Here is a 13756-nt window from a genome sequence, read left to right on the forward strand (position 1 = left end):
TCCACAAATTTAGAGGCACAAAATATGGTTGCCCACATCTTATAATCGCATTACCACCTCCCATTACCACAACCTTTTCCCCTCCTCCCCACCCTCAACCCGTAGACTAGGTCTCGCCATGTTGCCCAGGCTGGCCTCAAACTCCTGGGCTTAAGTGATTTGACTGTCTCGGCCTTTCAAAGTTCTGTGATCAGCGGTGTGAGTCACCATGCCCAGCCAACAACCACCAAGTTTTGATTCAGCAGCACTGGGTCGTGGAGCTAAGGATCCACAAATTTAGAAAAGTTTTTAAATATCATAAGGTTTCTGTAAGGAAATAGTATTTGGTATTACATTTTTAGACTCTTTTATAATGTTCTGTTTCTTTCCACTGAGCACAGTACTAAGTAGTAACTGGAAAATCACAGCATAAGTCATATTACTTTTTCTAATACAGAGTCCTTGGCTGTTCTCTAAGCTAAACCTGATCACCTACATTGAGTAAAAGAAAAAGCCCCAGAGTGTGAGGAGATAGGAGATAGTAGCCAAACATCCAAATAGGTGGGAGTGAATAAGGCAGATGACACAGATGAGATGTCCAAAGGTCAAAGAGAAAGCCAGATCTTAAAGTGTGGTTTGCGAAGCTATGCTCCAATGGAAATCTTTTCTGAGAAGCCCTGATTTCTTTCTCTTGCTTTCATTAGAGACAGACATCTTCTGCCCCATGTTCTTCAATTTTCTAGGACTGGACTTCCCCTTCAATGATCATTCTTCCATGTTACAAAGAAAATCAAAGTCCTCTGCATGGCTTACAAGGGACTGGAGGACCTGGCTGCTTGCTCTTTTATTGCTTTTGAAGACATGGGGCCATCTGTGATTTTTAAGGAACTCTATGTTAAACATTTTCTAATTTCCATTTTGAGTCTTGTCTAAAATGTGTGAAGGTAGTGGAGATATTGGGATTTGGTTTAGAAATCACAGAGACACCACATCCAGATGTCGTATGTTTTCTGCTTTATAATTTCATATCCTGTGAAGGTTTAAAATGTGATTCTACAGAAATTCATATTCAATAATTTTATGAGAATCCTAAGCATCTGTCCCATATAATAAAACCAAATATTATTTTACTTCAAAATTTAAAATTTTTGGTATGTATTGAGGCTAATACTGTAAACACTCTGTGCCATAATTCCTAAACTGTAATATGGTTTAATATATCTACTTTCTACATTTAAAACATGTACTTTGCCATTGAGGAACTTAGAATATTGCTGATCGTGTATTAAATACCCATTTGCTTCCTGATTTTTAAATAGTTATCATTTTATAATTTTCTCTTGTTTAGTTTGAAGCTTACTAGGATTTTGTCATTGATATGTGTGTGTGTATATATATATACACACACACAAGTATATACATAACATATGTAATTGATAAGTATGTATGTGTTATATATGTGTGTATATACACACATGTGAATATATGCATGTGTACGTAACATTAATTTTTTGACCAATAAAAATTGCATAATTATGTATTGTGTACATTATAAAAATTTGATAGGTATATATATTGTAAAATGTTTAATACAATTAAGTTGATGAACATTTATGTCACCTCACATGGTTATGTTTTTTGTAGTGAAAGCATTTGAGGTCTCCTACTGTTGTAGCAAATTTTAAGCATATAACACACTCTTATTAACTGCATCTTAAAGCTATATATTAGACCCTCGAAACTTATTTATCTTATAACAGAAAGTTTGTACTCTTTGAACACCTTATTATTTCTTCTACCTCCAGTTCTGCTCATTGCCATTGTACTGTCTGCTTCTATGAGTTCAGGCTTTTAAAGTTCTCCATTTAAGTGAGAACATACAGTGTTTGTCTTTCTGTGCCTGGCTTATTTTGCATAGCATAATGTACCCAGCTCCGTTCATGTTGTTGAAATAGCAGAATTTCATTCGTTTTATGGGTGAATAATATTTGGTTGTCTATTTATACAAAATTTTCTTATCCATTCAGCATCTACAGATAAGTCGTTTTAAAAAAAAATACCCTTGACAGTTGTGAATAATGCTGCATTGAATACAGGGGTGCAAATTATTTCTGAGATGCTGATTTTATTTTGTTTATAGACAGAAGTGGAATTTCGGGATTGTATGATAGTTCTATTTTTTAAAATAGCCTGCATACTAATTTTCATAATGACTCTTCCAGTTTTCAACTCATTAAGACTGTACAGAAATATTTTGTCACATCCTTGTTAACACTTGTCATATTTCTTTTTTTTGATATTAGCCATTCCAACTGCTGTAAAATGGTAACTTTTTATTTCCAATTTTCTCATGAATGGTAATGTTTAGCATCTTTCTACACACCTGTTGGCTATTTCAATATGTTTGTAAAAAATATTTAGTTTTGGTCGGTGGAGCAAAGATGGCCAAATAGGAACAGCTCCAGTCTACATCTTCCAGCATGAGCGACGCAGAAGATGGCTGATTTCTGCATTTCCAACTAAGGAACCAGGCTCATCTCACTGGGGAGTGCCAGTCAGTGGGCGCAGGACAGTGAGTACAGTGTGCTGCACATGAGATGAAGCAAGGTGAGGCATTGCCTCACCTGGGAAGTGCAAGGGGTCAGGGAATTCCCTTTCCTAGTCAAAGAAAGGGGTGCCAGATGGCACATGGAAAATCGGGTCACTCCCACCCTAATACTGCGCTTTTACAGCCAGATTCACAAACAGCACACCGGGAGTTTATATCCTACACCTGGCTCAGAGGTTCCTACACCCAAGGAGCCCCACTCATTGCTAGCACAGCAGTCTGAGATCAAACTGCAAGGTGGCAGTGAGGCTGGGGGAAGGGGAGCCTGCCATTGCTCAGGCTTGAGTAGGTAGACAAAGCGGTTGGGAAGCTCGAATTCAGTGGAGCCCACCACAGCTCAAGGAGGCCTGACTGCCTCTGTAGACTCCACCCCTGGGGGCAGGGCACAGGCAAACAAAAGACAGCAATAACCTCGGCAGACATAAATGTCCCTGTCCCACAGCTTTGAAGAGAGTAGTGGTTCTCCCAGCACACAGCTTGAGGTCTGAGAATGGGCAGACTGCATCCTCAAGTGGGTCCCTGACCACCGAGTAGCCTAACTGGGAGGCACTCCCAGTAGGGGTGGACTGACACCCCACACGGCCGGATATTCCTCTGAGACAAAACTTCCAGAGGAACCATCAGGCAGCAGCATTTACGGTTCACCAATATCTGCTCTTCTGCAGACACCGCTGCTGATACCCAGGCAAACAGGGTCTGGAGTGGACCTCCAGTAAACTCCAACAGACCTGCAGCTGAGGGTCCTGTCTGTTAGGAAAACTAACAAACAGAAAGGACATCCACACCAAAAACCAATTTGAACGTCACCATCATCAAAGACGAAAGATAGATAAAACTACAAAATGGGCAAAAAACAGAGCAGAAAAACTGGAAACTCTAAAAGTCATAGCACCTCTCCTCCTCCAAAGGAACACAGCTCCTCAGCAGTAACGGAACAAAGCTGGATGGAGAATGACTATGACAAGCTGAGAGAGGAAGGATTCAGAAGATCAAACTACTCTGAACTAAAGGAGGAAGTTCAAACCAATGGCAATGTGTTAAAAACATTGAAAAATAATTAGACAAATGGATAACTAGAATAACCAATGCAAAGAAGTTCTTAAAGGACCTGATGGAGCTGAATACCATGACACGAGAACTACGTGATGAGTGCACAAGCCTCAGTAACCGATGCAATCAACTGGAAGAAAGGGTATCAGCGATGGAAGATGAATTGAATGAAATGAAGCATGAAGAGAAGTTTAGAGAAAAAAGAATAAAAAGAAATGAACAAAACCTACAAGAAATATGGGACAATGTGACAAGACCAAATCTATGTCTAATTGGGGTACCTGAAAGTGACGGGGAGAATGGAACCAAGTTGAAAAAAAATCCACAGGATATTAACCAGGAGAACTTCCCCAATCTAGCAAGACAGGCCAACATTCAAATTCAGGAAATACAGAGAACGCCACAAAGGTACTCCTCGAGAAGAGAAACTCCAAGACACATAATTGTCAGATTCACCAGAGTTGAAATGAAGAAAAATTTGTTAAGGGCAGCCAGAGAGAAAGGTCAGGTTACCCACAAAGGGAAGCCCATAAGACTAACAGCTGATCTTTTAGGAGAAACTGTACAAGCCAGAAGACATGGGGGCCAATATTCAACATTATTAAAGAAAAGAATTTTCAACCTAGAATTTCATATCCAGCCAAACTAAACTTCATAAGTGAAGGAGAAATAAAATCCTTTACAGACAAGCAAATGCTGAGAGATTTTGTCACCATCAGACCTGTCCTAAAAGAGCTCCTGAAGGAAGCACTAATCATGGAAAGGAACAACCGGTACCAGCCACTGCAAAAACATGTCAAAATGTAAAGACCATCGAGGCTAGGAAGAAACCGCATCAACTAATGAGCAAAATAACCAGCTAACATCATAATGACAGGATCAAATTCACACATAACAATACTAACTTTAAATGTTAATGGGCTAAATGCTTGAGTTAAAGTGCACAGACTGGCAAATTGGATAAAGAGTCAAGACCCATCAATGTGCTGTAGTCAGGAAACCCACCTCACGTGCAGAGACACATATAGGCTCAAAATAAAGGGATGAAGGAAGATCTACCAAGCAAATGGAAAACAAAAAAAGGAAGGGGTTGCAATCCTAGGCTCAGATAAAACAGAATGTAAACCAACAAAGATCAAAAGAGACAAAGAAGGCCATTACATAATGCTAAAGGGATCAATTCAACAAGAAGAACTAACTATCCTAAATATATGTGCACACAATACAGGAGCACCTAGACTCATAAAGCAAGTCCTGAGTGACATACAAAGAGACTTAGACTCCCACACAATAATAATGGGAGACTTTAACACTCCACTGTCAACATTAGATCAACAAGACAGAAAGTTAAAAATGATATCCAGGAATTGAACTCACGTCTGTACCAAGCAGACCTAATAGGCATCTACAGAACTCTCCACCCCAAGTCAACAGAATATACATTCTTTTCAGCACCACACCACACATACTCCAAAATTGACCACATAGTTGGAAGTAAAGCACTCCTCAGCAAATGTAAAAGAACAGAAATCATAACAAACTGTCTCTCAGACCACAGTGCAATCAAACTAGAACTAAGGATTAAGAAACTCACTCAAAACTGCTCAACTACATGGAAACTGAACAATCTGCTCCTGAATGACTACTGGGTACATAACGAAATGAAGGCATAAACAAAGATGTTCTTTGAAACCAATGAGAACAAAGACACAACATACCAGAATCTCTGGGACACATTCAAAGCAGTGTGTAGAGGGAAATTTATAGCACTAAATGCCCACAAGAGAAAGCAGGAAAGATCTAAAATTGACACCCTGACATCACAATTAAAGGAACTAGAGAAGCAAGAGCAAACACATTCAAAAGCTAGTAGAAGACAAGAAATAACGAGATCAGAGCAGAACTGAAGGAAATAGAGCCACAAAAAACCCTTCAAAAAATCAATGAATCCAGGAGCTGGTTTTTTGAAAAGATCAACAAAATTGATAGACCACTAGCAAGACTAATAAAGAAGAAAAGAGAGAAGAATCAAATAGACGTAAGAAAAAATGACAAACGGGTTATCACCACTGATCCCACAGAAATACAAACTACCATCAGAGAATACTACAAACACCTCTAAGTAAATAAACTAGAAAATCTAGAAGAAATGGATAAATTCTTAGACACATACACTCTCCCAAGACTAAATAAGGAAGAAGTTGAATCTCTGAATAAACCAATAACAGGCTCTGAAATTGATGCAATAATTAATAGCTTACCAACCAAAAAAAGTCCAGGACCAGATGGATTCACAGCCGAATTTTATCAGAGGTACAAGGAGGAGCTGGTACCATTCCTTCTGAAATTATTCCAATCAACAGAAAAAGAGGGAAGCCTCCATAACTCATTTTATGAGACCAGCATCATCCTGATACCAAAGCCTGGAAGAGACAAAACAAAAAAAGAGTATTTTAGACCAATATCCTTGATGAACATTGATGCAAAAATCCTCAATAAAATAATGGCAAACCGAATCCAGCAACACATCAAAAAGCTTATCCACCATGATCAAGTGGGCTTCATCCCTGGGGTTACAAGGCTGGTTCAACATACGAAAATCAAAAAACGTAATCTAGCATATAAACAGAATCAAAGCCAAAAACCACAAGATTATCTCAATAGATGGAGAAAAAGCCTTTGACAAAATTCAACATCACTTCATGCTAAAACCTGTCAATAAATTAGGTATTGATGAGACGTATTTCAAAATAATAAGAGCTACCTATGACAAACCCACAGCCACTATCATACTGAATGGACAAAAACTGGAAGCATTCCCTTTGAAAACTGGCACAAGACACGGATGCCCTATCTCACCACTCCTATTCAACATAGTGTTGGAAGTTCTGGCCAGGGCAATCAGGCAGGAGAAGGGAATAAAAGGCATTCAGTTAGGAAAAGAGGAAGTCAAATTGTCCCTGTTTGCAGATGCATGATTGTCTATCTAAAAACCCCGTTGTCTCAGCCCAAAATCTCCTTAAACTGATAAGCAACTTCAGCAAAGTCACAGGATACAAAATCGATGTGCAAAAATCACAAGCATTCTTATACACCAATAACAGACAAACAGAGAGCCAAATCATGAGTGAACTCCCATTCACAGTTTCTTCAAAGAGAATAAAATACCTGGGAATACAACTTACAAGGGACGTGAAGGACCTCTTCAAGGAGAAATACAAACCACTGCTCAATGAAATAAAAGAAGATACAAACAAATGGAAGAACATTCCATGCTCGTGGGTAGGAAGAATGAATATCGTGAAAATGGCTATACTGCCCAAGGTAATTTATAGATTCAATGTCATGCCCATCAAGCTACCCATGACTTTCTTCACACAATTGGTAAAATGTACTTTAAAGTTCATATGGAACCAAAAAACAGCCTGCATTGCCAATTCAATCCTAAGCCAAAAGAAGAAAGCTGGAGGCATCACCCTACCTTACTTCAAACTACACTTTAATGCTACAGTAACCAAAACAGCATGGTACTGATACCAAAACAGAGATATAAACCAATGGAACAGAACAGGGCCCTCAGAAATAATACCACATATATACAACTATCTGATCTTTGAACAACCCGACAAAAACAAGAAATGGGGAAAGGATTCCCTATTTAATAAACGGTGCTGGGAAAACTGGCTAGCCATATGTAAAAAGCTGAAAATGGATTTCTTCCTTACACCTTATACAAAAATTAATTCAAGATGGATCAAAGACTCACATGTTAGACCTAAAACCATAAAAACACTAGAAGAAACCTAGGCAATGCCATTCAGGACATAGGCATGGGCAAGGACTTCATGTCTAAAACACGTGAAACAATGGCAACAAAGGCCAAAATTGACAAATGGGATCTAATTAAACTAAAGATCTTCTGCACAGCAAAAGAAACCACTATCAGAATGAACAGGCAACATACAGAATGGGAGAAAATTTTTGCAGTCTACTCATCTGACAAAGGGCTAATATCCAGAATCTACAATGAACTCAAACAAATTTACAAGAAATAAACAAACAACCCCATCAACAAGTGGGCGAAGGATATGAACAGACACTTCTCAAAAGTAGACATTTATGCAGGCAAAAAACACAAGAAAAAAATGCTCACCATCACTGGCCATCAGAGAAATGCAAATCAATACCACAATGAGATACCATCTCACACCAGTTAGAATGGCAATCATTAAAAAGTCAGGAAACAACAGGTGCTGGAGAGGATGTGGAGAAATAGGAACACTTTTACACTGTTGGTGGGACTGTAAACTAGTTCAAACCGAGTGGAAGTCGGTGTGGGGATCCCTCAGGGAACTAGAACTAGAACTAGAAATACCATTTGACCCAGCCATCCCATTACTGGGTATATACCCAAAGGATTATAAATCATGCTGCTATAGAGACACATGCACACGTATGTTTATTGCGGCACTATTCACAATAGGAAAGACTTGGAACCAACACAAATGACCAACAATAATAGACTAGATTAAGAAAATGTGGCACATATACACCATGGAATACTATGCAGCCATAAATAATGATGAGTTCATGTCCTTTGTAGGGACATGGATGAAGCTGGAAACCATCATTCTCAGCACACTATCGCAAGGCCTAAAAACCAAACACAGCATGTTCTCACTCATAGGTGGGAATTGAACAATGAGAACACATGGACACCAAAAGGGGAACATCACACACTGGGGACTGTTGTGGGGTGGGGGAGGGGGGAGGGATTGCATTAGGAGATATACGTAATGCTAAATGACGAGTTAATGGGTGCAGCAAAGCAACATGACACATGTATACATGTCTAACAAACATGCACGTTGTGCACATGTACCCTAAAAGTTAAAGTATAATAATAATAAAAATAGTTGAGTCTTTTGCCTATTTTTTAGCTGGGTATTATAATTATTATTATTTAGCTTCTGATTTGTATGAGTTTCTGCTATGTTTTGAATACTAACCTCTTATCATATATGGTTTGCAAATATGTTATCCCATCTTAAAAGTTTTCTTATATTTTGCCGTGCACAATAGTTTAATACACTACAACTTTATGTCTGGTTTTACTGCTATACTTTTGATATCATATTTAAAAAAAAACATTGCCAAGGCCAGTATCATGGAGGCTTTTCATATGGTTTTTGAAAGATTTTCTTTTAAGGATTTATGTATTAAATTTAAGTCTTTATATTAAGTCAATTTTTGTGTCTGATGTAAGAAATATAATCAAGTTTTATTATTGTGCCTGCGAGTATCCCAGAGTTTTCCCAGCACTAAGTATTGAAAAGGCTACACCTTTTGTATTGCGTATTCATATTGCCCTTGTCAAAGATTAACTTTAGATCCATAGATTTAATTCTGGGCTCTGCATTCTGTTCCATTGGTTTTTGTGTTGGTTCCTATAAACCTTCCAGTCTATTATGTTTACAGTAGTCTTGAAATGTAGTTTTAAATAATAAAGTATAATGTCCCCAGATTTCGTTTTATTCCTCATGATTGCTTTGGCCATTCAATATTCCTTATAGTTTTATATACATTGCAGACTTTATTTTCTATTACTGTAAAAAGTGGCACAGGAATTTTGATAGGAAGTTGAATTAATCTACAGATAGCTTTGGATAATATGGCACTTAGACAATATTCTTCCAATCCATAAACATGTAATGTATTTACATTTATTTGTATCTTCTTTAATTTTTTTATCAATATATTTTATTTGTTATTGTAAAGATCTTTCACCACATTGGGTAAATTTATGGCGAAGAAATCTATTATTTTGTTGTTTTTGTAAATGAGATTTTTTTTTTTTTACTGCTTTGTTGCTGGCATATAGAAACAAAAATCATATTTGTATTTTAATTGTATATTCTGCTTCTTTACTGAGTGCATTTATTAGATGCACTATTTATATATAGATGTATTAAACGCACTATTTAAATGTACTATTTATGTCTTTTATATATACCATTATGTCATCTACAAACAGTGACGTTATTTCTTCTTTCAATTTGGATCTTTTAGCTTTTCTAGCTTAATGATTTGATTTAGGACTTAATTATTCTATGTAGGACTTCCAGTTCTATGTTAAAATACAACCGTTAGAATGGGCATGGTATAGACTTGCTTTGGTGTTTGTGCATTTGAAGGAGCAAACACCTCTTTTCATTTTTTGTTGTTGTTTTTGTTTTGTTTTTGAGATGGAGTCTCGCTCTGTCACCCAGGCTGGAGTGCTGTGGCACGATCTTGGCTCACTGCAACCTCCGCCTCCTGGGTTCAAGCAATTCTCTGCCTCAGCATCCCGAGTAGCTGGGGTTACAGGCGCCAAACACCATGCCTGGCTAATTTTTGTATTTTTAGTAGAGACAGTGTTTCACCATCTTGGCCAGGCTGGTCTTGAACTCCTGACCTCGTGATCCACCCACCTCAGTCTCTCAAAGTGCTGGGATTACAGGTGTGAGCCACCGTGCCCAGCCACCTCTTTTCATTTTTATAAACTGGTTTTAGTAGGTAAAGATCTTCATCCGTTGGGTCTCAAGGCTGATGAGATCTTTACTGGGTTTTCAGTAAAAAGGCTTGTAGCTGCGTCACAAGGTGGCTGCTGAATCTGAAATGGGTTTTACCTTTAGTGGGCTTGTTACCAGGAGCAAGTGTGGTTGTGAGTTCTGTCATGTTTTTGGGCAGGCTGGATTGTCTTCAGGGCTTTGTTTTGTACAGCAGGCACTAGGGCAGGTTCTGCTATATGCTGGGCCTAACAGCAGATGTGTGGGTGAGTGTGGCCCCCACTGAGTACCTAGCAGGGTTTCCCCAGGTTATCTACAAACTGTGACTTTTGAACTGTCTTGTGTGAGTCACGAGTATGATGTTCCCAGCTTTTTTCTTATTCCTCATGATTGGCTTGGCCATTCAGCCTACATTGTAGGCTTGCATTTTCTATTACTATAAAAAGTGGGACAGGGATTTTGATAGGGATTTGAGTTAACTTACAGATTGCTTTGGATAATATGACACCTTATTAACCAAAAGGCCTGCCTTCTCAAAATGACCCTTTTCGATCTTGGGTTTTAGCAAGGTTTCATAATGCCCTTTATCCCAAAGCTCACTATATTGCCCAGGCTGTTCTTGAACTCCTGGCCTGAAGCAGTCCTCCCGCCTCAGGCTCCTGAATGGAGGAGATTACTGTCATGAGCCACTGTGCCTGGATCTCTCATAAAGTTACTTTGGTTGATGGATGGCTGACTAGTTTTTATTGCTGCAAGGGAATACAAAAGTAGGGACCTCCTCTTCCACCACCTTGATAATGACACTGTCTCCATACATTTCTTCCTTATTTTGTTCTCTTGTACGTTTGTGTGTTATTTTAGTTTCAAATATTAAGACCAATAGGCTAGGATTTATGCATTGTGTAAAAAGTAAATTAGATAGCTAGTAGGTACCCTATAAATATTACAGTGTTCACCGATAAGATTAAGTTTAGTGCAGGCAAAAAGGGCTCATTAAAATTTTCATCCACTTTTTTCCACCTCTATCCAAACTATAATATTATTTATGCCCCAATTTTTATTTTATCAATTACTCAACCATATTTCATAAAATTTATATTTTTTCTTTATTTAGAAATGTAAGGCTATTATTTGCTTTTAAAGGCTGTAATACAGCTTTTTTATTTTCTGAAATAATAGCACCTATATTATAAATATTTATAGTGTAGATACTTATTCATTAAAATCTTCCCATTAGAGAATTTTATTAATTATTGTAGTGCATTTCTGTAAAATTGTACTGCCACACACCACAGGGTAATGATTCAAAATGTCTGGTCTTCACAGATGCACAGTCACAGTTGAACATTGTAGTTATTTAGAAAAATTCTTTCCTAGTGCTATATCAATGTTCCAAACAGAATTTTATGGGTAAATATTTCTCCCATTCTAGTTTTGCAATTCCATATTAACTGTATTTTTATTTTAGGGTAGGTTCCTTCACATTACTTTATATTATTTTTGGTTTTACCTAAGTATTATTTTGGATGACAATGTGCAGCAACTTTTAATGTACAGTTTACGTCAATGTGCAGTTTAATTACAATATGAATCAGACATATATTTATTCACAATTCAAGTTTAACAAACTTAATGAAAACTTAGCAAACTAACGCTACATGATAAATCCCCAATCAGCTATATTATACTTAAGCAAATACACCAAAAAATAGTTTGTAGTTTTATTGCTGCTTTTGTTCAAACTGTGTTTTATATTCCCTATAACAAAAGAAATTTCTGACATTGTCCTACCAGGCTAAAGAAACAAACAAAAAGACAGTGATTATACTTTCAAGTAGCAGTTAGTTTAGAGCCCCAGATATTTCATCTGTAGACTACTATGCTCATATTTGTTTGTTTTAATAAGGCTGTAGCCCAAAACCTTACATTTTTTTGGAAATTAAAGATTTTCAGTTCCATACTAAAGACAGGACAGCACCATGATCTAAATCCAAGGATGATGGTTTAGAGTGAGGACCATTTCTTGTTGACAGGAGATGGTTGAGTTGGTCTATAATAAATGTGTGGGAGAGGCAGGTTCTGATACATTGGAAGCGTTGGCTGCCCTCATGGTCTCAAAGTTCTCTGTCAAGTTCACCTCAGCACTGCTGTACTCCTGTTCTGCTGTCAGGTTGGGATTGCTTGGCCAGTAGTGGTTCACCACATAGTCCTCAACTGCCAGTGCTTCCTTGATCCACTGCCTGCCAAAAATGCAATTGTGGCAGAGGAGGCTGGTAAGAGGACAGAAGCCAGAGATGATAACTGGCCACTGCCTGGCTTGGGAAGAGAGCAGTGGGCTCTCAATCCTAGCTCACATACCAAGTGCCATTCTCATCCCAGCACCCAGTGGTGTCCCCCATAATGTGCACTGCCTGGTCTGAGGTAAATGGAGAGTTCACCTAAGGCCTAAATTTGAAAAGTGGCTTTCCAGAGCCCCCATTGTGCTGGACATCTCACCAGCCATGGAAAGTGTCTGTGTTCTTGTGGCCACATACAGGCAATGATAGGAACCTGCCCACATTTCAGGGCCTTCTGGAGTCCTCACTTAAGAGTTCACTCTGGCAACAGAGGACACTTCTGGTGTCCAGAGATTCTCAGTGCCTGGCAGATGTAAAACTGATTGGTGATATCTGCTGGCTTCAGGGAGCACTTCTTGGCCATCCTTATCTGTGGGCACCAGCCAAGCCACTGCAGAAAGCTTGGTCTCTGGCTAGCATTCTGCACTGTGAGGCAGCGTGGCTGTAGCTGGCACTGGATGGAGAGAGTACAGTGTGGTGAAGTGGGGATAGTGGGCTTTCTGCAACATAGCCTAGGGTTTCTCATGACTCTAGACTTCCCAGGTGCGGTGACTAGAAGGCAAACAGTTTCTAGGCCACAGCTCAAAGAGGGAGAACCCAGACTGAGCCTGGTGATGGTCCTGAGTTGAGGAGATAAGCTGGGAGTCCAGGGAGACTAAAGAAGCTCAGATAAACTCTGCAGGGCAGAGTATTCAGGGCATGAAGAGGACAAAGTCACAAAACAAAAAACCTCCAGAGTCTTCAGTTAAATACTGATCAGCACCTGTATGTGTGTAAACTACAAGTCGGGGGAAAAATACCTGAAGGAAACAGAAAGAACAATGCTTGAGCCTCCCACAGAACCAGGCATATTTGGTGTTCCCACCAGCAACAGTGGACAAATCTTATACTTCCCAGACCATTGGATGGAACACTCAGAAAAGAATTGCCTCCGTAGTGTGGAAGATTAGATCTAGGCCGAGGCTGCTAAGGTCCTACTTAGCAAGACCTCAAAGAAAACCCTCAAAGAACCAAAATCTTTCCAGATAATTGAACTGCATCCTAGAACATAGCTCAATAATATTTATAGGAACCCAACAATATCCAACACACAATAAGATAAATTTCACGTTGTCTGCCATCCAGCTGAAAATTACCAGGCATGTGAAGAAAAACGAAATGTCTCAATAATGAGAAGAAATCTTGATCAATAGATACAGAAATGGCAGATAAGATGGAATTAGTAGGCAACGATA

Source organism: Pongo abelii, chromosome 22, assembly GCF_028885655.2.
Source record: "Pongo abelii isolate AG06213 chromosome 22, NHGRI_mPonAbe1-v2.0_pri, whole genome shotgun sequence".
Classification (NCBI taxonomy): domain Eukaryota; kingdom Metazoa; phylum Chordata; class Mammalia; order Primates; family Hominidae; genus Pongo; species Pongo abelii.